Here is a 23934-nt window from a genome sequence, read left to right on the forward strand (position 1 = left end):
AATAATACACATACTCCTTTAATTTAGGTAAAAAATATAAGCATTTAAAACACCGAGAAAGCTATACATAGAACAACTGCAGCACTTTGCAAATACAAGAGCAATCTTCATTGGCTTTCAAATCTGTATTAAGGATGTGTTGATGCTATTTCCTGTTCAGAGTGAGGATGCCATATGTCTTTCAAGAAGCTCCCTTTGCCATTCTCATCATACTGCTGAGGTGCTTAAGCTATTCTTGCCTCTCCTGATTGAATCTAAGAGACATCAGCTTTGAGCCTGCCTATCCACCAAGTGTAAATAAGTGGTAATAACTGTATCATAGTACCAAGTGCTAATTTGTGAGGCCAGGTGAATCACAGGACAATTTCCCAGGCATATTTGTATCTCTGGTGGGCCCACACTTTACCCTGTCTGTATTTATTCTTACAATAAAATAAACAGCAATGAACAATAATCATGTATATTTTTTGCAAAGTAGTATCAGAATTACACAGTAACATCAGACAATTAAAATGTATAGAGTTCTTTTAGGAAAAAGATTTACATGCAAATAATTCAAGGAAAATCTTATTAGTAGCTCAATTATAACATCATCAGAATAAAAATGTTATTGGGCACACACCATGGAATTAAATACTTGTTAATCCAATAAACTTCTATTAAGCTCTTATTATATCTAAAGTACTCTATGAGGGAATACAAGCTCAAATAAGACCTTAAGGAGTTCACAGTCTACTGAAGAGCAGCAGAGAAACAATTAAAATACAATGAACATTACAAGAGAGACATGCACAAAATATTCTGAGAGCACCAAGAAGTTTGAGAGTAATGAAAACGTCAAAGAGAAAATGACAAGCTGTTTGTTGAAGGTTGAAGATTTGACCAGGCTGAGAACAAGTAAAAGAAAAGTAAATTGCACACAGAGAAAAATATGTGTAAAAACACAGAGGGATACTATGTTCAAAGCTTACTCAGGGAATTAGTAAAGCAGAGGGTCCATAATAGCATATTTTATGATAGACTAGTCATCCATAATACTGAAAAGCAGGCTGGAATCCGAGTTACATGATAAAAATGTATTTTAGGTAGACAATTTTGGCAACAATGTTCAGGACACTAAACAAAAAATGTTGAGAGACAATTCTCCATGGGTCTATCATGTCTCTATAGGTCTTTATCAAAAAAAAAAAAATTTTTTTTTTAAAGCAAACAGCCTTAAAAGATAAAGATAGTGACTTTATCTCAGGGTAAAGGTTGGGCAGGTTTCTAGGAAGCACCTTTAAAGATTGGGGTTTCTTAAGTTCAAGATTACTCAATTGTGATATAAACTGCGAACACAACTTCCACCTGGGTCAATCTCCACATTGCCCCTGAGTGACTGGGGAGACAAGCAGAATCAACAGGAATATGAAACTCGTGCTTCCTGCTGTGCCTTGAGAAAAATTCATTTGCCTCTGACACAGTAGGCTCTTGTCTCTGTCAACATCTATGAAACTGTGGAAGACTAATTTGTTAGCTTGCAAGTGGGGTAAAATCCAAGACATTTCACTGTTTTTGACAAAACAAGAGGAGACCAGAGCAGGTCACAGGAAGACCAATTACCAAGCTATGTGGTATTAAGAAAAGAAACAAAGATCTCAACATTAAGAATTTATAAGGAAAGGAGGAAACAGATGTAAGAAACATTTTTTTTTTACAGGGAAAAAGGACAAGATTCGGGACTGATTAAATGTGGGAGGTGTGGAAGAGTGTAGGTTGAGTAGGACTATAGTGTCTCTCATTGGATAACTGATGGATGGTTATGTCATTAACAGGAAAAGATAATATAAGAACACGGAAGCAAGTGCAATGTGAAAAAGCCATAGAGTTTGAATATACAGAATTAAAAAGATATTAATGTAGAGATACTGGACTATTGCAAATTAGGTTTGTAGTTCCAGAAAGAGGCCAGGAATAGAGATAAATCACTGAGACTTAGCTACTGAAAAAGGTTCAGAAGACCCCTGAAAAACCCTGAGAACTTGTCAGGGTATCCACAAAGTCAACTTTTTTATTTTCAATTTTCACACTGTTGAGGCGTTATTTGCATTTTTACTATGTTGACATTTGCTTTCATACTGCAAATTCAATATGAAACTGCTGGCACCTAAGAACAAAAAGGGGCAGTGGAACCAAGTTGTCATAGTAGTCACCAAATTTAACACAACCTTGTGCTCATAAGATACCAACTAAATTTAAGAATAGTTTGGAGAAGCAGCAAAAATCATTGATTTTTATTAAACAATGACCCTTAAATACACTTTTTAAAAATTCTCTTTGTATGAATGAAGTACAATGGTTTCCTGAGGAAAAGCACTTACGCAGTTAGTTGAGTTTCTACATGAGCTGCTCTTTTTATAAAAAAAAACAAACTTTTTATTTGAAAAAAATGATTGACAAATGATAGTTATTCAGACTTGTGTATATGGCAGACATTTTCTTGAAAATGAAAAAAAAAGGAAGACTGTCACTTAAAAAAATAACTGCCAGGAATATTGCTAATAATAAAATTTAAGCTTTCAACTGAAAATTATAATTGTGTAAAACTTATACACCACAGTGAGATTTCCAATACATAAAAGACCATTTTCTTGAGATGGGTAGTGATATTGACAAATGAGACATTTTACATTTGCAAGATCTGCATAATAAACAAAAACTTTGCAAACGACCAATGCACCTCATTAAAAGTCACATATGGATAGAAGAGTTAAATAGACCAGAGGACTTTTTTTTAACATACAGCTTTGTAGAGATACAGTCCACATACAATACAGTTCATATTTAAAGTGTACAATTCAATGGCATCTAGTATATTCAGAGTTGTTCAAGCATCACTACATTAATTTTAGAATATTTTCAACACCTCCCAAAGAACCCCTTAACACTTAGTCGTCATACCCAAACTCTTGTACCCAGAAGCCCTGGGCAACCACTAATGTATTTTCTGTTGGCATAAATATGCATATTCAGGACATTTCACAGAGACGGAATCATAAAATATATGGGCTTTTGTAAATGGCTTCTTTCATCTAACAATGTTTTCAGGGTTCTTTTATATTGTGGCATGAATCAGTGCTTCATTTCTTTTTATAGCCAATATTCTATCAGATGGATACTCCACATTCTACTTATCCATTCATCAGTTGATGGGCACCGGTTGTTTTCACTTTTCTGCTATTATGACAAATACTGCTACGAACATTCGCGTACAGGATTTTATGCACATACCTGTTTTCATTTCTCTTGGGTATATGCCAGAATTGCTGGGTCATACAGTAACTGTATCTTTAGCCTTTTGAAGAAATGCCAGACTATATCCCAAAGCAGCTGCACTATTTTTTTGTTGGTTTTTAAAGATTTATTTTTTTATTTACTTTAGAGAAAGAGAGCGCATGTGTGAGTGGGGGAAAGGGCAAAGAGAGAGCAGACTCCCCATCCCACGACCATGAGATCATGACCCAAGACAAAACCAAGAGTGGGATGCTTAATGACTGAGTCACCCAGGTGACCCACAGCTGCACTATTTTAAAACCCACCAGCACAGTTTTTCAACATCCTACCCCCAATTTTTGTATATGGTGTGAGGTAGGGGTACAACTCAATTTTTTTGCATGTAAATACCTCATTTTCTCAGCATCATTTGTTGAAAAGGCCATTTTTTTCTTTATTGGACTATCTTGATATCCTTGTCAAAAATTAACTGACCAAGAATGGATGAATTGCTGGATTCTTAAATCTATGACAACTAAATCTGACAAAGGCACAAAAATAATTCACTGGGGAAAGAATAGCTTTTTCAACAAATGATGCTAGAATTACTGGACAGTCATATACAAGAAAAAAAAATCTTCAACCCATTCTTTATAATATAAACAAAAATACTTCAAAATGGATCAAAATCTAAATGTAAAATCTGAAACTATAAAAATTCCAGAAAATGGGAGAAAATCTCTGTGATCCTGAATTGACTTGGATCAATACATTTTTAAATATAGATTTAAAATATATAACTGACATTAACTAAATGCTAGTGGTATAACTTTTTATCTTGGTCACTTAGTATCTCATACATAGATATATCATAATGACTGTAATTTCTCCCCTGTTGTTGAACATTTAGATTATATTCAATTTTCTAAATTACAAATACTGGTTTCCTATTTTCAATATTACTTATGCACATGACTTAACTAATTTTATCAGATAGATACCTAAACTAGGAATTACTGGGTCAAAGATTATGTGCATGTTAAATCTGTAAAGTTACTGCCAAATTGCTCTACCATAATGTGTATCTTACAGAAGAGTATAAAAGGGTATGAAAGAGTTCTCTGCTTTATATCTCTCCTAACACTGAATTCTAATCAGTTTATTTTTAACAATGTAACAACAAATATGGTAACTTTTATTTTAACTTTTATTTTTTATTGTTAATTAAGGTGAGGAGTTTTTCATTTACTTATAAACAACTCATATTTCTTATATAAATTGAATTACTCATCATATCTTTTGTTTACTTTTCAGTTGGGTTTTTTTTTTTCTTCTTCTTAATGATGCCAAGAATCCAAGAATCTGTTTTCATATTAGGGACATACTACCTCTTTGATGCATTTTGCAAATATTTTCCTTGTTTCTTTTCATCTTTATTTTCTTTCACCTAAAATCTTTTTGGCCTTTTAATGTATTTTGTATCTTTATAATTTATGAGATTAGAAACAATAAAAATTGACAGAGAAAGGTAAGCCAGTAAAGGGTACAGAGAAAGGACATCAAAGAGTTAATAAGCAAAGAACGAAGAGTATCATTTTTTCCTGAAAGATAATGAAAGTTCAGTTTCAAAACTGAGGGAATAATCAACAAATTAAACAACCTCAAGAGGGTCAATTAGGATCCAGATTTTTAAACAGTCATTGGATTTGACAATTAAATTATTAGTGACCTTTGTAAAAAAACATGTTTCCAAAGAGAGAGAAGATTGGGTGTTATACTCAACTAATGAATCACTGAACACATCAAAAACTAATGATGTGCTATATGGCGGCTAATTGAACATAATAATTAAAAAAATATTGAGATCCCAGATTGCAGTTATTGAATAAACAATGAGTTGGAAAGTAGAGCAGTGGTGATAATAAATGTATAGTACTGGGGGGCTTGGGTGGCTCAATCGAGGCTCTGACCTCAATTAGGGGTCAGACTCTTGATTTCCACTCAGGTCATGATCTCAGGGTTCTGAGACAGAGCCCAGCATTGGGCTCTGCACTCGGCAGGGAGTCTGCTTAGGATTCTCTCTCTCACTCTCCTTTTGCCCCACACATCTCTAAAATAAATAAATAAATCTTAAAAAAAAATTTTTATAGTATGCTGTCAATACATCTGGTAGTGAAGGGAAAGGGGGATAACAGTTTGAAGTTCTAGAGAATGAAAAAGAACAGAATAGAGTTAAAAAGACACAATTATACAAACAAGTTTGAAGACAACAGGGAGAGAAGGTGAAGAAGTTGAAACCTGATGATTTCAATTATATTTACAGAGTTGGATATGAAGTTGCTTGCTGAGGGTAGGTAGGGTAAGAGGATACAGGAAATAAAGATTTGAACAAATACATAGAAAAATGACAATTGGAGAAGAAACGGAAAGTACTATAGATGCAGACATTTGTCACTCCCTTATAATGCCTAGAAAAATGTGTTGTACATAGATGGACTCACTGAATGGGTTTAAAATTTAATTTTAGATAATTAAAAAATATACATGCTTTAGGAAATTTAGTTTTTATGTTTTTTATATATAAATTTTATGTAACCAGTATGCTAATATAAGTCCACTGTGATGTGATTTCTCAAGAATAAAGAATAATTCTATTTATTTAATTTCTATAGAAATACATAAAAAATTCAGATTAAGGGTTGGCAATTTGATGAAGTGACAGCAACTGAATTTTATATTTAAAACATAGTATGAAAAAAGAAAAAGAAGAAGATAACAGGAGAGGAAGAAAAGGGGAGTATGTCAGAGGGGGAGACGAACCAGGAGAGATGATGGACTCTGAAAAACAAACTGAGGGTTCTGGAGGGGAGGGGGGTGGGGGGATGGGTTAGCCTGGTGATGGGTATTGAGGAGGGCACGTTCTGCATGGAGCACTGGGTGTTATGAACAAACAATGAATCATGGAACACTGCACCAAAAACTAATGATGTAATATATGGTGATTAACATAACAATAAAAAATTTAAAAAAAAAACATAGTATGAAAGATTTGCAAATGTCACTACAAATGGAATATTTAAAATTTCTCTAGGCATTTAATAAATAATATTTTAAATATATATACAACCCAAGAAATAAGAAAAATTTAAAATATTATAAAATGTAAGAATAATAATGAATTAGTCAAGTTTCTATCTAAACTATATTACCAGGAGTAATTGTAAATCATTTCTAAAATAAAAGGAAAAGTAAAAAGTACTAAAATTGTTAATCAATGGTAAAGCTTGTATCTAAACAAGTTAGAATGAATACTTAACTAAACGTATTCAGCTACTAAATGTATTCAGCTACTAAAGGTACTCTGATAATGATCTTTTAAACTAACATCAAGGGGGAAATTAGGTAAGGATTATGTGGGAACTCTCTGTACTACCTTTGAAACTTTTCTGTAAACCTAAAATTATTCCAAATAATGAGTTTATTTTTAAAAACTAAAAATGAATTTTTTTAATTTTTTACTTTAAAATAATTTTATACCTAAAGAAAAGTTGCAGAAATAATAGAGAATTCCCATACACCTTTTACAAAGCTTACCCTAATATTAGCATGTTATATAATGAATATTATCAAAATCATGGAATTGTTTTCAAATTTTGAAGTGCTTATCCTGCATATCATAAAAAAATCTGTGTCATAAAGCAGTATTTTTACTGCAAAATTTCTTTGACATGGTTTGTTCTACTCATCTCAGGTGATTAAAAGAACACATTTCTATTTGCAAGCAGAGTAAAACAAACTAGTGTTTTCATCTATCAATTACATTCCTCAACTTTCTAGAATGTATTCCTATTTTGGAAATGAGTATACTTCAAGTGGATGAATATAAAGTATTTATTGAAAATTATATAAGACATTAATTTTCAAAAGAATTTCTAGAAAGCAATCTACAATTTTCAAAAATATTACAGGATGAGCTAAGTGAGGGTTTGAAGACCAAGAATCTGTATAAGGACCCACCCCATATATTATTATGATTTTCACCTAGTAGTCTCAATATCCAAGGTATGAAAGAGTGGTGGAAGGTAAGTTAGACTGATCTAGAATTGGTGGATAGGCATTGTGAAATAAAAGGACATAAAAACTGAGAGAAAAAATTAAGTGAGGTCAGATGGATTATCCAAGAGCAGTGGAATGGCAGACTTGAAGGCAGTGAAACTTAAGAGGTACAAGGGGTAGGAGAATTCTATGCAAAGAACTGAAATTATATGAGAAAAGTCAGGGAAAGATTACAAAGGATGAGACGCTTTAGTCAGACAGTAGAATATTGGAACATTAGATTTCATACATAGAACTGTAAGGGATGATGATATACAGCATGTAGACATGATAGAATGGGGCTGAAAAAGAACGAAGATCAACAAAGTCTGAAATTAGGATGATTACTGGGTTACAACAATGAAGTCAGGCTACCACCAGTTACATTATTCTATACCTTTCCAGCTTGGGAATCCTTGATAGATACCTATACAAGTCACAATTAAATTCACTTAAACATCTTTAGACTATAAAGATATAAAAGTTATTAAAATGTTCATTTTATCCTGCTTCTGTTGGACTCAAATAAATAACACAATTAAAAAAAAAAGACTGCCAAAGAAATGTTAAATTATCTTCAGAAGGGAGTATTAAGCAGGATTGTCATTTCATAATAGTTTTTTCCTATTTTTTTTAAAGATTTTATTTATTTGATAGAGAGAGACACCACAGCAAGAGAGGGAACACAAGCAGGGAGAGTGGGAGTGGGAGAGGGAGAAGCAAGCTTCCCACGGAGCAGGGAGCCCAACGCGGGGCTCAATCCCAGGACCCCGGGATCATGACCTGAGCCGAAGGCAGACACTCAATGACTGAGCTACCGAGGCGCCCCTTTCCTAGTTTTTCAAATAATGCCTACTATTATTAACTTGAACTGGAAGTAATATAGAGTTACTCATAAAAGTTTTATTTCTTCAAAAAGTAAAATCTGATTTGAAATATTTTAAAATTCAAGAAATGTATTCCAAACCAATGCTATAAAGAAATATTAAGCATTCAATAAATGCCTACTAACTCAGCATGGAAGGATCTGAAGTACATTGTAAAAATCATGCTGAGATTTAATATAAAGTCATTGTTCTGAGGAAAGCAAGAAAAAACAATGACTGAGACTATAACTGATATGAAAATATGAGTGGAATTTTTATTAAAATAAAAAGTACTGATTATCATAAATGTCCCATTTATTAGACAGAGTTAGGATTTAAATAACAATAACAAGTGATCATATAGGCACTAAGTAACAAAAAATAAAGTAAAAAATACAGGCAACTACTACTTCCAAAATTTTAGGTCTTCATTTAGTTCAGTTTTAACAGCTGTAAACACTATATGGACCCCTGGGAGTCAACTAGTATCAAAAATTACAAGTTATTAATAGATACACAAAAAAGTTTATTATTCAGAGAAACTACTACTTTGTAAGGTCCATAAAATAAATATTTCGATTCCGGGATAATTCATTACTCACTTCTAAGAAATAATTGGCACACAATGGAGATTCCTTGATAGACAAGACATGTACATAAATAAAGCATGTAATTAAACGAATGTATAAATTCTCTCTTGCAAAAAACAATCTCTTTCATACACTGATTATCAATGGATATGTCAGCATTATGGCTAAACCTCCCAGTTTTTCCTGAATATAAATAAACAATAAATACACATCTTTGCAAAATGCATATGTTAGAAATCTAAACCATTTCAGAAAGTTGAGGGGAATTGACTATCTTTTGGCATGAGTGGGGCAGCAAACTTTAGATTATGATTTTTTTAATATATAAACATGACTGATTTTACATTTTTTCCAAACCCCAAATTTGCAACTGTTAATACACACATTTCACTGTGAATTTTTCATTATAATAACAATGAGAGACTATGGACTCTGAGAAACAAAATGAGGGTTCTAGAGGGTAGAGGGGTGGGGGTATGGGTTAGCCTGGTGATGGGTAGTAAAGAGCACATGTATTGAACAGAACACTGGGTGTTATATGCAAACAATGAGTCATGGAACACTACATCAAAAACTAATGATGTAATGTATGGTGATTAACATAATAAAAAATAATATATTGTTTGAAAAGGAAACATTATGATTAAAAATGTACTAGATGATCAGTAAAGCTATCCTGAAACTAACAGTTTACCACACCTCCACAATAAAAATTGCAAGAATATTCTGAAATACCTAAACATTACTCTATATGATCTTTGAAACTGTTAATCAAAGATTCTTAATAATAAATTCTTAAATATTTTCTATCCTAAACACGCATATCCCAAACTCATTTCTAACCATAATCTATTGAACCAATTGTTTATCAGAAGAAATTGAAGGGCTGCCTAGGTGGCTCAGTCGTTAAGCGTCTGCCTTCAGCTCAGGTCATGATCCCAGGGTACTGGGATCGAGTCCCGCATTTGGCTCCCTGCTCGGCAGGAAGCCTGCTTCTCCCTCTCCCACTCCCCCTGCTTGTGTTCCTGCTCTCGTTATCACTCTCTCTCTGTCAAATAAATAAATAAGATCTTTAAAAAAAAAAAAAGAAAGAAAAGAAATGATGGCAATCATCTTTCAGGACTGACCTAAAATGAAGAGAATACTCATTGCTGATCACTTGATTATTTGGACATAATTAATGTTCCAAACGGAATACATGGCATGAACAAGAAGTTGTGGTTTGATGTGAGGTCGGTTAAATTAAACAAAAAAATGAGAGAGAGAGAGAGAGAGAGAGAGACACTTCAAAAGGTCAATGAGATTAGCCTCCTTGGCTCTAATTTGTGAATACAGAACCATTGCTCCTAGGGGAAATAAAGGGTTAGGTTCCTGCAATGCCTTGGTTACATTCTTTGTCAACAAGTTAATATCACTACATAACTTTGTTTTTTGTGTCTTTTTGTTTAGAGAGACATTATTTTATTTATATTTATATACACACATATAAAAAGCTGAACCACCCAGGAGCCCCTATCAGTGGTTTTAAATCAGTGGTTCTTAACCATTTTTGAAGTCTTGGATTTTTTTTTTTTTGAGAATATGATAAATTAAGTATCCTCCAGAAAAATCACACATTAAAAAATTATGTTTTTAATGGATTTAAGGACCTCCAATAGCTCCATAAACAGACCTCCATTTTAAATGATAACCCATACATCACGGTTTAAAAATGCCAGCTTTAAAGGTTATAGGCAGGGGCACCTGGATGGCTCAGTCGATAAGCGTCTGCTTTCGGCTCACGTCATAATCCCAGGGTCCTGGGATCGAGCCCGCATCAGGATCCCTGCTCAGCAGGAAGCCTACTTCTCCCTCTCCCACTCCCCCTGCTTGTGTTCCCTCTCTCGCTGTCTCTTTCTCTGTCAAATAATAAATAAAATGTTTAAAAAAAAAAAGGTTATAGGCAAATTTTTAAAGCCTTCATTGATAACTATTTCAGATTTCGACTAATGCTTAAATCTTTGTATTTACAAAATAGCCATCATTATACCTATAAGCTTACATTTTCTGAATGCATATTACAATAATGATTATAGTTTATCAGCTAGATACAATATACAGTGAACATAAAATGCATTTGCAGTTTTCACTCTTTCCAAAACAAGTTTTCCTTGCCTTTCTTGCAGAATTACTATTTTTTAAAAATCTACAGAATATAACCGGAAAAGCAATACGTAAACTAATTTGGAGAATTCTTCATGCTTCTTAAAACACTCCAATTTGGGGACATGAACATATAAAGTGTGAAGTTTCATAGCACATCGATATTTTTATCAACTTTATAATTTTATTTGGTTCTCTACATATGAAATATCTAAAAATATTGATTGTAATCCAGTATCCCTTCACTCTCAAAGAAAAAGTTTGACTGCCAAAAACACTTTCATTTAAAATTTTTTTCTTTTTTTTCAAAAACAATTTTATATCTGTTTCACAACTGACACATTAACTTGGTAAATGTTTGTAAAGTACTAACAAGAAAGCAAGTGGTATTTTTTATTTTATTTTATTTTTTTTTAAAGATTTTATTTATTTATTTGAGAGAGAGAGAGAGAATGAGAGATAGAGAGCACGAGAGGGAAGAGGGTCAGAGGGAGAAGCAGACTCCCCGCTGAGCAGGGAGCCCGATGCGGGACTCGATCCTGGGACTCCAGGATCATGACCTGAGCCGAAGGCAGTCGCTCAACCGACTGAGCCACCCAGGCGCCCGCAAGTGGTATTTTTTAAAAAGAGAACAGAGAAAACAAATATCAGCAATTACTTCAGCATTAACCAATAACAGTTAATCAACAAAGGAAATTACACCTTTTCCATAATTATATATTAAGGTATGAAGAACTGCTAAGTGGAAACGTTCTATATTAAAAATTTCAAATGGTACTGGATACTGGATACTTAGTATGAAGACTAAAAAATAACTTATTGCATTTTAAGTACAGAGGGTTCAGACATTGAAAACACTTCTTAATGGCTAAAATGATTGCTTAGTAGGAGAAGTTGAGAAGTTGTCTCCCAATAAAGGGATAGGAGACCGGGTAGGGGTCTGAAGATAGGAATAAATTATTCAAGTAAATTCTGAAGAAAATAAGAAAGGTGACTAAAAGCAAACAAAAGAATTGAAAAAAGGTTGACGGCCCAACTTCATCCGAAAGCTTGGGTTATTCTGCCTCTGTACAAACAGCATGATTTTATGCAAGTTTCTATCCATCATTTATTCTGTTATCATCCTGATTTCTTCTGGCATGATATGCAATTTGGAGTAACTGTGATTCAGAATATCCTAAGTAACCAGTCAATATTTACAAATTATGTATGCTGCTATTTTTTTCATAATCATCCGTGTCAGACAGTTCTAGCTATACTTCAGGAAATGTGGCTATATTTATGAATGGATATGTAGAGATGTAGTATCTGTAATAAGTGTTTGTTGATGATAGCTTATGTAAAACAAGAATACCGTCATCTTTCTCACATAGCCAAACACAGGATAAAGAATTCCTAGCTCTGGGAATGAAAGGTTTAGTCTATTTCTTATCTCCTACTATGAAATATATAATGCAAATTATATACACATTTAAGTGGGTATGAAGGGGTTTTTAATATAAAATTGTATTAGTAAAGGACTAATCCATATGTTTTTGCATAAACTATTTTATATTCTCTCTATACATAAAAATTTGAAATAAATGGACAATAGGTTTGTATTAGACACAGATGTTAATGTTAAATCAACTGTTCTATATATCACACAGAAACCTATGTTAATGCTAAATGAAGGAATTTCCCTTAAATGTTCCACAAGGTCAACTTACATAATGAGTTACTCCTTAAAACACAGGATTAATAAATAATACCCAAAGTATTACATAAGCCCTGTCATTTGAAATCAATATTTATGGATATGAGGCAATTCCATAACAAGTAATATAGAGACGCTCTAATTTTGCCTCTGTCACAATTATGAGATAGATTTAGTTTTTAAACTTTTATTATAAATAAATGATACATTAAGTCCAGTTTTTTAGTTTGCATTATAAATCTAACTACTTAGAAATATGTTAACTTCAAAAATTCTAGAATTATTTTTATTCTCTGGGCATGAAGTAGATTCTTTTAATGAATTATTATTAAAGGTGATTATACTTATTTTTAAGTGTATTATGAAATATATGTATATATTTATACAAAATTTTACCCATATAAATAGAATTTCACCTCTAGATATCCCAATCTCAGCCTACCACCTTTTTTTAGTTTAACATATAGGGGTGGAGAGAAAATATTCAGTCAGAGATCATAAACGTGCAAATGTGATAGAATATTTATGTTATCTGCTTATGCCAAATTCTAGTCATTAGCACTATATTTCCTAGGTATGTTATCCACCTATGTAAGGCTTTAAAGCCAAACTGCAGTTCTGCTACTTACTAACTGCGCAGGCTTGCACTTCCTATAAACAAGTATTAATTCAGAAACCATCAAGGGTCTACCAAATTAGCCAGTGTCTGCCTGTTTCTTTCTCTTTTTTTCTCTACACACACACACACACACACACACACACACACACACACACACACACACAGAGTGACATAAGGACATGAGACCTCTGGATCAGAGACAAAGACAATTTATTGCTCATGGCAAAGACAGCAGCCAGAGCAATAACCTAGTGCTATATCCCTGAGTTGCAATCCTCATGGGGCAATGCAATGAAGGCTGGATATTACTGGCACGTGCAGCAGAGAACAGCACAGGAGAGTAATCCTAAAACTAAGAAACTCTCATCTTCTAAAGGTTTCTACTCTGCTCCAAAAAGAAAGATTACCCATTACTCTAGTATATAAGCAAATCTACAGGAAGGGAAAGGTGAGGTCTTTTATTTTTAATTTTGGCATGTCTCCAAGGAGGGACATGTTACTTATTTGCCTATCCAGAAATTTTTCCTCATACAAAACACTGCCAATGTAAATGCCTTTGCTTAGAGACTGTGCAGGCACATGAAAAATCTATCAGCCATCTCCCAACACTCAGTTTTCCATCTCTAAATGGGGATAATAACAGATGCAATGAAATTATATTGAAGTATTATAAGGATGGAGTAACTATCTGAGACAGAAAGACCTGAAACAAGGGACGACTGGGTGGCTCAGTCAGTTAAGTGTCTGCCTTCAGCTCAGGTCATGATTGAGTCCCACATCGGGGTCCTTGCTCAGCAGGAAGTCTGCTTCTACCTCTGCCTGCCACTCCCCACAGCTTGTGCTCTCTCTCTCTCTCTCTGACTAATAAATAATAAAATCTTTTTTTTTTTTTTAAGAAAGACTTGAAATAGGCTTGCTAAAGGTGTACTGAACAGTAGGGCTCTTGATTCACTTGATACAAAATTTTAAAAAAAGGAAAACTCTAATATTTATAACAAGATACAAACCATCCTATGAAATGAATATTTTATAAAATAACCCAGTAATATCTATTATGTGAACAAGATGGAGAATATTCTTCCATTTATACTAATCAACATCTTTCAATGCTTTTCAAGCAGTAGTATGTGAGGCACTAATGGAGGATGATAACTGTAATGGGTCACAAGCATCATTTTTATAACTAATAGAACAGAATAAAAAACCAAAGTGCCTTGCAAGGTACGAAGGGCAGAAATTATTTAATGAAAAATTTCAGTTAAATATATACACACAGGCATCCATAGAAGTGATGTAAACTGTATTTCTTAGTGTGGATTGACAGACATATATATTTAGATATATGATAAGATAAATAAGTAGTTCTATAACCAAGAATTGGGAATTTATAAATAGTACCTAATATTTACCAACAAATGAGGAAACCTCAGTTTTAAACATAATGAAAATTAGAAAGAATATGGACCAACTGTCCAATTTTAACTGAAGACAAGATAGAAAGAACTGACTAAATTGTAAAAGAAAGAAAAAATTAGATGGTCCTGAGTAAGAGCTAAATATCTTAATGAAAAATTTGAATAATATTAAAAAACCTTCTAAGGACAATAAGCTGTTCTGTTCAGCTCCTGAAAATTCTATCTGTAAATCTTTCCCAACTCACCTGGCCCCACCCCCTACATTTCTAGCAATATCTAAGCATTAAAGAAGATAAAAGCCATATTAAATAACTACTACCCCAAAAGGGGCTTATAATAAAACAAAATTAAGCCTAGTCTACAAACATTGTATCATTAACTCTTGATTGCATAGGACTAAGTATATACTTTATATATCAGCTAAGATGTTTTTCTTCCTTTTTTGGGTCATTTTATTATTCCTCCAAGTGATAGAGAAGTTTTTAAAAAGCTGACATATACATACTTTGTTAATAATTCTAAAAAGTGAAATGATGAAAAAGCAACTAGGTGGTTTAACTTGTAGGAATAAATTTAGTCAGGAAAGCTGGTCTTGAACACTTAGCCCTTACTTATCACAGTACCTAGTCATGTGAGCTTGGCCAAGTAACAAATTCTCAAGATATGCATATAAAATTAGAAAAAATTTGACCACAGTACAACCAAATCCACAGAGTGAATAAATAGTTATAATGAAGTTTTGGTGATTTACCACAGTCCTCTGCTTGGACTTCATGCATTAAGTGCATATGGCTTAAATAATCATAAGCACACACAGTGGAAGCAGTGAGTGAAAAGTGAGAAGCAATAAGATATCTAGCAACTCAAATTTAATTTAAGTGCTAATAGAACTTTCCCAGACTCCCTTTGAATCTGATACGGTTTTTTAAAAAAACCAATATAATTAAAAATGGAGAGATGCCATGAAATTTTGGAACCATAATAAGCCTTAGTAATCAAGACTAAAATAATCAGTGAATAGATTAAAAAGCTGAAGCACTTCCCCAAGATCACTTACCTACCTGACGGCAGAGCATGGAGAACACCTTCTATCTTGTGAGCTCCCACCATACCTGTCACTTGTTATGACTGTTTCTATCATCCAAGAGGTTTACAAAGTTTTTCTTAAGACTATACAAAAAGAAGTCTTTCTCTAAAGAGCCACAGAAGAGTTGAAATAAACTTCATGTTTTTACATTACCAGTATTCAGAGGTAATATTCAAAACCACAAATGTTTTAATAGTAATATTCAAGGACTTCATTGATAATTATCAAAAAATGTTAAGGTTGAAGGATCTGTGTCATGGGGAAATTTTTATTATTTATAAAGGAATTGTGTAGGAGTCAAAGACATGCAATTTTTCCACAAAAGAAATCACACAAACACTGGAATCCTTCTGTGAGAGTCAATGAGTCTGTGGATGTGATTCACTTCAGGACAGCACAAGGTTTGCTACACAGATAAAAAGATAAAAATTACTATCTTGCCTCTGGCAGGAACTTATTCCAGATGCTCAGGGGAATGATGAGTTCACTTTTTCCTATTCCCACATGAAACTTCTTACTCAACAGCAGTAATCAGTAGAGAGAATAGTAAAGCCAGAGATTTAGTTGCTTGTATTATAATCCATACACCAATTGCTGAATACATATTGTAAGCACTGCTTAAAAGTGATGCTTTTTTTTAAAAAAATGAAAACCTTTTTTTAATGCAAAAGGATTTAGAGCATTTTTAAAGCTTTATTTCTATTCTATGCCTTTTTTTAATTTCAGAAAAGCATTTTTTAAGTCCCTAAGGAACTTTTATACACAAAATCAAATAAACTGAACATTTCAAAAACAAGATTGCTTTTTTTTCTTACATTATGGAATACTTTTAACTTTGCATTTGAATAATTTTAGTGTTTTCTTTCCACATTTAAGAGATTTTTAAGGCAGAAAAACAAAATATAAACAATATTGCTTCAAGTCAGACTGATTAGAAACTGAAAATCAATAAAAATGTAGACCAGTTTGCATTAATTATAAGCTAATTAATCAATTATAGTAGATGAGGCCCACCCATATTATAATTACATTTTATTGTAACTGTAAATCACTTATCAATATCATTAGTGGCATACAGGCATACAATTCTAAATGGCAATAAACTTTCAATACAAATATTTAATCTATCAGAGAAAAATGTAATGGCACATAAATTTAACTAAAGTGTTATATTTAATATTTGTATCTCCATGACAGAAGATAACCTTATAAAATACATAACCACTACTTAATAAGATTAAAATCTAGTATTCAAGAAACACCAAATAACTATTTTTATTTGTTTTTGGGATCTGCACCATGGCATGAAAATAAGGGGAATAAACATGAACTTTTGACATATTAGATAACAGGAATTTTTAAATGTAATGAAAATTAAGCTTATTCAAATGTTTTTCTCAAAGGCCTTAGTAAAAAACGAGCTGTTTTATATACAGAGTAGAAGACGTTTTATGGAAGAGCAAACTGACTCCATTCAAATAATATAAAGGAACAAATTTCATACTGTCAGAACAATAATTATGATAACTATATCTAAAAGACATGTATGGGGGTGCCTGGGTGGCTCAGTGGACTGAGCATCCAACTCTTGGTTTCTGCCTAGGTGGTGGTCTGAGGTTTGTGGGATCAGGCCCTGGGTCGGGCTCTGTGTTCAGTGGGGAGTCAGTTTGAGATTCTCTCTCTCCCTCTCTCTCTGCCCTCCCCCTGCTTGCACCCCACTCTCTCCCTCTCTCTCAAATAAATAAATAAATCTTAAAAATAAAGAAATATATGTATGTCTACAGAAGACATATTTTAGATTAAAAGTTACACAGATTAAAAGTAAAAGGACAGAAAAAGATATACAAGTTTCTCTGAAAGTGGAGTATTCCTATGAAACCTTTCAAAAGCCAAAATGGCAAGAAGAAAAGAGTATTCCCTACTTTTCGAAAGTTTGTGTTAGACCACTTCACTTTTATGAGAGACCTACAATTAGAAACTGTTTTTGCTGACCAAAACAGCAGTTTAACTTAGGGGAAGAGAGTTTATAGAAGGCACCAAGGAATGGTGACATTTGTACTAAGTATATGCTTTACATTTTTAAAATCTTTAAACATTTGAAAATACACATATAGTCAACAATTACCCACAACAGCACAAGCCTTAGCATGCTGCTCTTGCAATGCATATTTCTGCACTAAGAAAGTTCATAAATGAACAACTGTCAAAACAATTTTCAATACGGTGTCAGCCAAATAAATATACAAAACTCCAAGAGTAGTTATTTGTATTATGTAAGCAACTACATGAGAGCCAACACATGGTGGATTTTGGATTGAGGACATCCAAACATAAAAAAACTCTGAAGAAGCCATAAGTAGAAAGCAAAAGAAAACAAACGAACAAAAACAGAGAGAGCAAGAAACATAGCCTGATGATGGGTATTAAAGAGGGCATATTCTGCATGGAGCACTGGGTGTTATACACAAACAATGAATCATGGAACACTACATCAAAAACTAATGATGTAATGTATGGTGATTAACATAACATAATAATAAAAAAAAGAAAAAAGGGTAATGATTATAAAACTCCATTGAATGTAGACTTGCCATATCAAGTATAAGAAATTTTGTTGATATTATAGTAAAAATGAATTTAAATGTGAAAGAAACAAATCCAGGACATCACTGAATATACCTTGGTAGTACACTATCAAGGAGAAGAAACATAACTATAAATAGTAAACTAACTTTTGATGTCACAAGGTTATATATAGCACAAGAAAATGAGGACCAAGCGTTCATGAATAAGGGCAGGCATAAAATTTATCTCGCTTTAAATTCCTGACATAAAGGATAAAGGTATATATCTGAATTTGCTTAGATATAAGATGCAAAGGATGTGATAAATAAGACTTACTGAATGACCAAGAATTAATCTTAACAATCACTAAGAAATATCTGTTTGGGAAGAAGTTTGTGGTGTTTTCTTTACAAGTATTTGAAAGGCACTGTCCAATGCTCTACATATTATACTATTACCAGTACAATTATATTCTGCAAATTGACAAAAATTAAATATTGATTAAACAAGTTACTACTGTATAAACATGTCAGCCATTTTAACTTTTCAAAAGTATGTATTTATTTAAATTGATAACACACAGCACATTATAAAAATGATTAAAACAGTAAGAAAGCACATTGAGTGGAAAATAATTCTCCCCAAATACCAATTCCTCAGTTTTCCTATGCTGGTTACCAGTTTTTATATACTCTTACCGAATTTCCATTGCTATTCATGTTTATTTCATCACTCTGTTCTGATCCCTTAATCTGTCAATCTACATACCCCTGAAATATATATACATTAAAACTACGTATCTTAAATTTTCCAGAAGAGTCCAAACTTCTATTCACTTTATCAAAGCAAATAGTACTACCCCTCATTTTCACAAAACATCAATTGCTTACTGTTTTGAATAGTAACATTAAGAGTTCCCAAACTAGAAAACAGAGTATATGATCTGAAATCTGGTTTAGAAAATATTTTAAGAATGAAAAGTCACTAGGTGCAGAAATGAAAACTGTCACATTATTCAAACTGTCAAATAGTATATGGGAATATAGGGAAACAAGTGAGTTCTTATATAATAATATAAACAATGCAAAATGTACATACATGGTGAAACATTGAAAACATTTCCTTAGATTTTTAACCAGTATTCTACAACTTTTCCTCCCCCCCACACACACCCCCAAAAAACACTATTTTTCTGGTCAATACAGTTGAATTCTAAAATATGCTAAATGAATATAAATCAGTAGGTATTTTTAAAATCAAACGAAAGAATTTATAGTAATAGAATACATTAATATCAGCTCAAATATTTAAAATTCTCTAATATGTAAGAGAAAAATGGCCCTTCAAAACGGAAAAGAATTTCAACAACGGGTTTTAAAATAACAACGAAATAAAGAGCAGAACAGACAAGACTACTATTGGCCTCTGGCTTCCCTCAATATAGAAGTATTATAAAGGGAAGAGAAAGCCAGCATTGATATAATAAAGAAACCTCCACTTTAATAAATCATTTTTTCAGGAAAAGGAGAAGTCTGCAAAATCTGTGAAAGTGATTTATCTTCAGGTGAATAAAATGAACAGCAATTGATCTTGTACCTAGGGAGTGATTCTTCGTCCACCAGTTACAAATATATCTCTGTTAAATATCACTAGAATGGGTTGGGTGGTCTCATGTTTTGAATAATTTATTTGTACATTTAAGATTTAGGATGTATTCTGAAGTTTTACACAGAATGCCACTGTTTCAGTTGGGTGATTAACTTTCCTATTATTTGGTCATTTTGTACATCTGTAAAATGAATGCAGCCTGGTATAAGAGCATATGAATGGCACTAAACACAGATTTGAAGAGGAATATCAAAGGTAAGAACTCCATGAGAAAATGATGTTTAAGCTGGAGACACATTAAATGGGTACAAATTGGTCAAATGAAGGAAAATCATTTCATAGGCAGAGGAGATTTTATGTTTATGCCAATGAGATAGGTGACCACCAAAAGCTTCAATTTATAGCATAGAATTCTGAAGAAATCATGAGGGCCCTCTAGTTTTGTCTATAAAGTAGATCAGTTTGAAAATAAAACTATTTTAATTATACTTGCAATCCTGGAATTTTGTGAAGGTAAAAAATAGACAAAGGAAAAATAGTTTAGAAAATTTGTTTTCATCAATTAGTTCTGTAGTCTTTTAAGCCCTTGCTTTGTATTAAAAAAAAATACACATCATGGGATTATTCTGCCATGGAGAGAGAATTAGCTTAGATATAAGATGCAAATTATGTGAATAAATGGGGCTTACTCAATGACTACAGACTAATTTTAGATTCACAACAAACTGTAAAAATAGTACAAAGGGCTCCCACATCACCTTCTCCCAGCCTGCTCTAATGATAACATATTACATGACCATGGTCCATTTTCAAATTCAGGAACCTGACATTGGTACAGTAGTAAATTACTAAATCCATTCAGTTTCACTAGATTTTATATGCACTCTTGCTTGTGTGAGTGTTTTTACAGTCTATTAAAATCTTATCACCTGTATAGATTTGTGAAACAACCATCACCACAATCAATACATAGAACTGTTCCATCACCACCAAGAAGACCCCTCGTGCAACAACTTTATGTTCACACTATCCTCCTTTCCCATTCATTCCTACCCTCTGGCAACCACTGTTCTATTTTCCAAAACATATGTTTTAAATTTCAAGAACATTGTATCTTTGAAGTCATACAGAATGCAACCTTTCAGATAGTTTTTTCAAACTCAGTGTGATGCCCTTGATACCCATTCAAATTGCTGTCTGTATCAATATGTTATTCCTTTTTAAAGCTGAGTAGTATTCCACTGTAGAGATATATCAGTTTGTTTATCCATTCACCTGTTGAAGGTTATTTGGATTGTTTCTAATTTGGAGCAATTACAAATAAAGCTGCTATAAATATTTGTGTATCAAGTTTTTGTGTGAACATAAGTTTTCATTTCTCTATTTAAATACTCAAGAATTCTGAGTCATATGGAATGTATGTTTAATTTTATAAGAAAAGCCAAACTGTTTCTCAGAGTGGCTATGTCATTTTACATTCCCACCAGCAGTGTATGAGAGATTCAGTCATTCCACATTCTCACTAGCACGTGTTATTGTCAGCATTTTTAATTTTTAACTATTCAAATATATATGCAGGGATTTTGTGTAGTTTTAATTTGTACTTTTCTGATGGCTAAAGACATTGAAAACATTTTATATGCTTATCTGCCATCTTATATATCCTTATCATTTAACATTTTAAAATATATGATCTGAAGAGGGAATATACAATAATATCTCTAAATGTGCAGTTAGGAAGCTCTTCTAGGTAATTAAATAGCATGACAACAGGGATAAATACACAAAAAGTTACAGAAAATTTAATTTATCTAGAAAATATCATTACAAGGATGACGTGATTAAAGTTATGTATTATAATAATCCAGGAAGGGCACTTAAAAGTCATAAGGGTATGCATCAAATGCTGTCAATGCCCCTCCCCTATCCTTTGGACCTACCCATTTGCCCTTGCTCTGGTTACTTCTAACAGCTAGTATCTTCCTGTTTATAACTAAGAGCTTTTCTCCTGAACTGGTGAAATTTGCTATGACCACCTGAGCACTAGACAGGTGAACAATTCTATGGATTGCACTCCACAACCATTAACAGGAAATACACTCACACTTCCAGTCGGTTCATTCTGAAAGCAATTCTGACACTGATATTTCTCAAAATTTCTCCACAGTATAAAGCTCCAGCAACCTATCATGGTATCTGGCTTAATTACTTTTTACTGGTTGCACTGTCTTCCCTGAATCACCTCCCTGCCCCCTGCCGGTGTTACCTATAGCTCTCATATAGACCATTTGCTCTAAAATGTGTGTCCAAGGTTATGTTGCTGGAAAAACCTATAAAAATCAAACCACTCACCGCAACAAAATAAGTCTCCTTTAAAAATAAATATTTAAAACAAAAAGGTAGTGATAAGATGTATGCTTTCCTTTTACTATCTATTTACTTTTTATTAGTCCTATTATTTCAAAATCCCCTTCAACTAAGTTAACAGTACTTTCCTCTGCATACTGAAAAAACATTTTCTAACACATACAATTATATCAAAATCCAATAAGTGAAAATTTATATATCTATAACTATAAATATAAAGCATTTTCAACCTGTAAAATGTAATAATTTCAACTTCCAGACTCATTTTAACATGATTATAGAGACCAAAAACAAAGACAAAAAAAATCCCAAACACATCAAGGGTTACTATGAAGCTGCAGTAATCAGTTCAGCATGATATTGGAGAAAGAATAAATATACAGATCAATGGAACAGACTACAGAGTACAGAAATACAACCATATAATTGATTTTCAAGAAAAGCACAAAGGCAATTAAAACAATTTTTAAAAACTTCAGGAAAGGGTATGGACTAGAACAATTGGATATCCATATGCCAAAGAGGGAGAAAAAGAGGAACCTTGTTCCATATCTTCTTACACATACAAATATTAAATGAAAATGGATCAGAGATGTAAATATAAAAGGTAATTATTTTTATTAGAAAATACAGGAGAAAATCTTTCTGACCCTGGATTAGGCAAAGAGTTCTTAACTATCACATAAAAGCATAATCAATGAAAAACAAACTGATAAATTGCTAAGAACTTCTGCTCGTTGAAAGACACTATTCAGAAAATGAAAAGAACAGATGGGACAAAGTATTTGCAAATCACATATCTGATGATAGACGTGTATTCAGAATATATAAAGAACTCTCAAAACTCAGTAATAATTAAAATAACACAATGTTAACACAAAAACTTATACACAAATGTTTATGACAGCTTTATTCACAACCACCAAAAATGAAAACATTCCAAATATTCCTCTACTGGGAATGAATATATAAGCTGCAGTACATCTAAACGATGGAATACTAGTCAGCTGTCAAAGAAATAAATTACTGATACACAACAAAATAGATGAGTCTCAGATGCACTTATGCCAACTGAAGGAAGCCAGACTGAAAAGCTATACACTGTATGATTCCATTCATTTGTGACAAGAACTCCAATGAGCTGCCAGATTCTGTGGGAGTTAATTTAGACAAGACAAAATGTATCACCTACTATGATGCAGTAAGAGGCTAAACCAGAGGGAGTGCCAGCTCTCCACGTCCATTTTCCCTCAAGGACCAGCATACTGGCCAAGGATCAGGTGTTTCAGCACAGATGTGGGGGTTCTTTGTCCAAGGAGACCCTGACAAAAGACTCTGGCAGTTTTATGATCCTAGGTCCCAGGGAAGGTAGAGAGAGAAGAGCTAGGAGTGGAAGAGTCCTGAGTACTAAGTTACAGCAGAGAAAGAGGTCTTCAAAGTTGCCTTCACTTCCCTAGTAAGAAGCTGTTGACAGAGGCATCTGAGGCAGGCCTCTCCGAAAGGCCCAGATAGAGAGGCCCCCAAATGAAGATGCATGGGCTAGGAATGCAGATATATGTGAGAACACATCCCCAGTGGGGGATGAGTCCTTGACCGAAACTGCCTTCAGAAACTGCAATGTACTGGCTTTGC

The 23934-nt window shown here is 33.1% G+C and overlaps 1 protein-coding gene and 1 non-coding gene across 8 annotated transcripts in view; one reads left to right on the forward strand and one right to left on the reverse strand.

Moving 5' to 3' along the window:
• The window catches only part of ADK (adenosine kinase), a 490534-nt gene that overhangs the window by 279809 nt on the left and 186791 nt on the right, over nucleotides 1-23934 (reverse strand). The window lies entirely within an intron of this gene.
• On the forward strand, nucleotides 9896-9964 carry LOC114214253 (small nucleolar RNA SNORD2). The gene has a single exon (XR_003610377.1). It is a non-coding gene; the product is annotated as a small nucleolar RNA SNORD2 (small nucleolar RNA).

The sequence above is a fragment of the Eumetopias jubatus genome, unplaced genomic scaffold (genome assembly GCF_037043125.1).
Source record: "Eumetopias jubatus isolate StellerSeaLion01/CBP00866 unplaced genomic scaffold, mEumJub1_p1.0 scaffold_17, whole genome shotgun sequence".
Classification (NCBI taxonomy): Eukaryota; Metazoa; Chordata; class Mammalia; order Carnivora; family Otariidae; genus Eumetopias; species Eumetopias jubatus.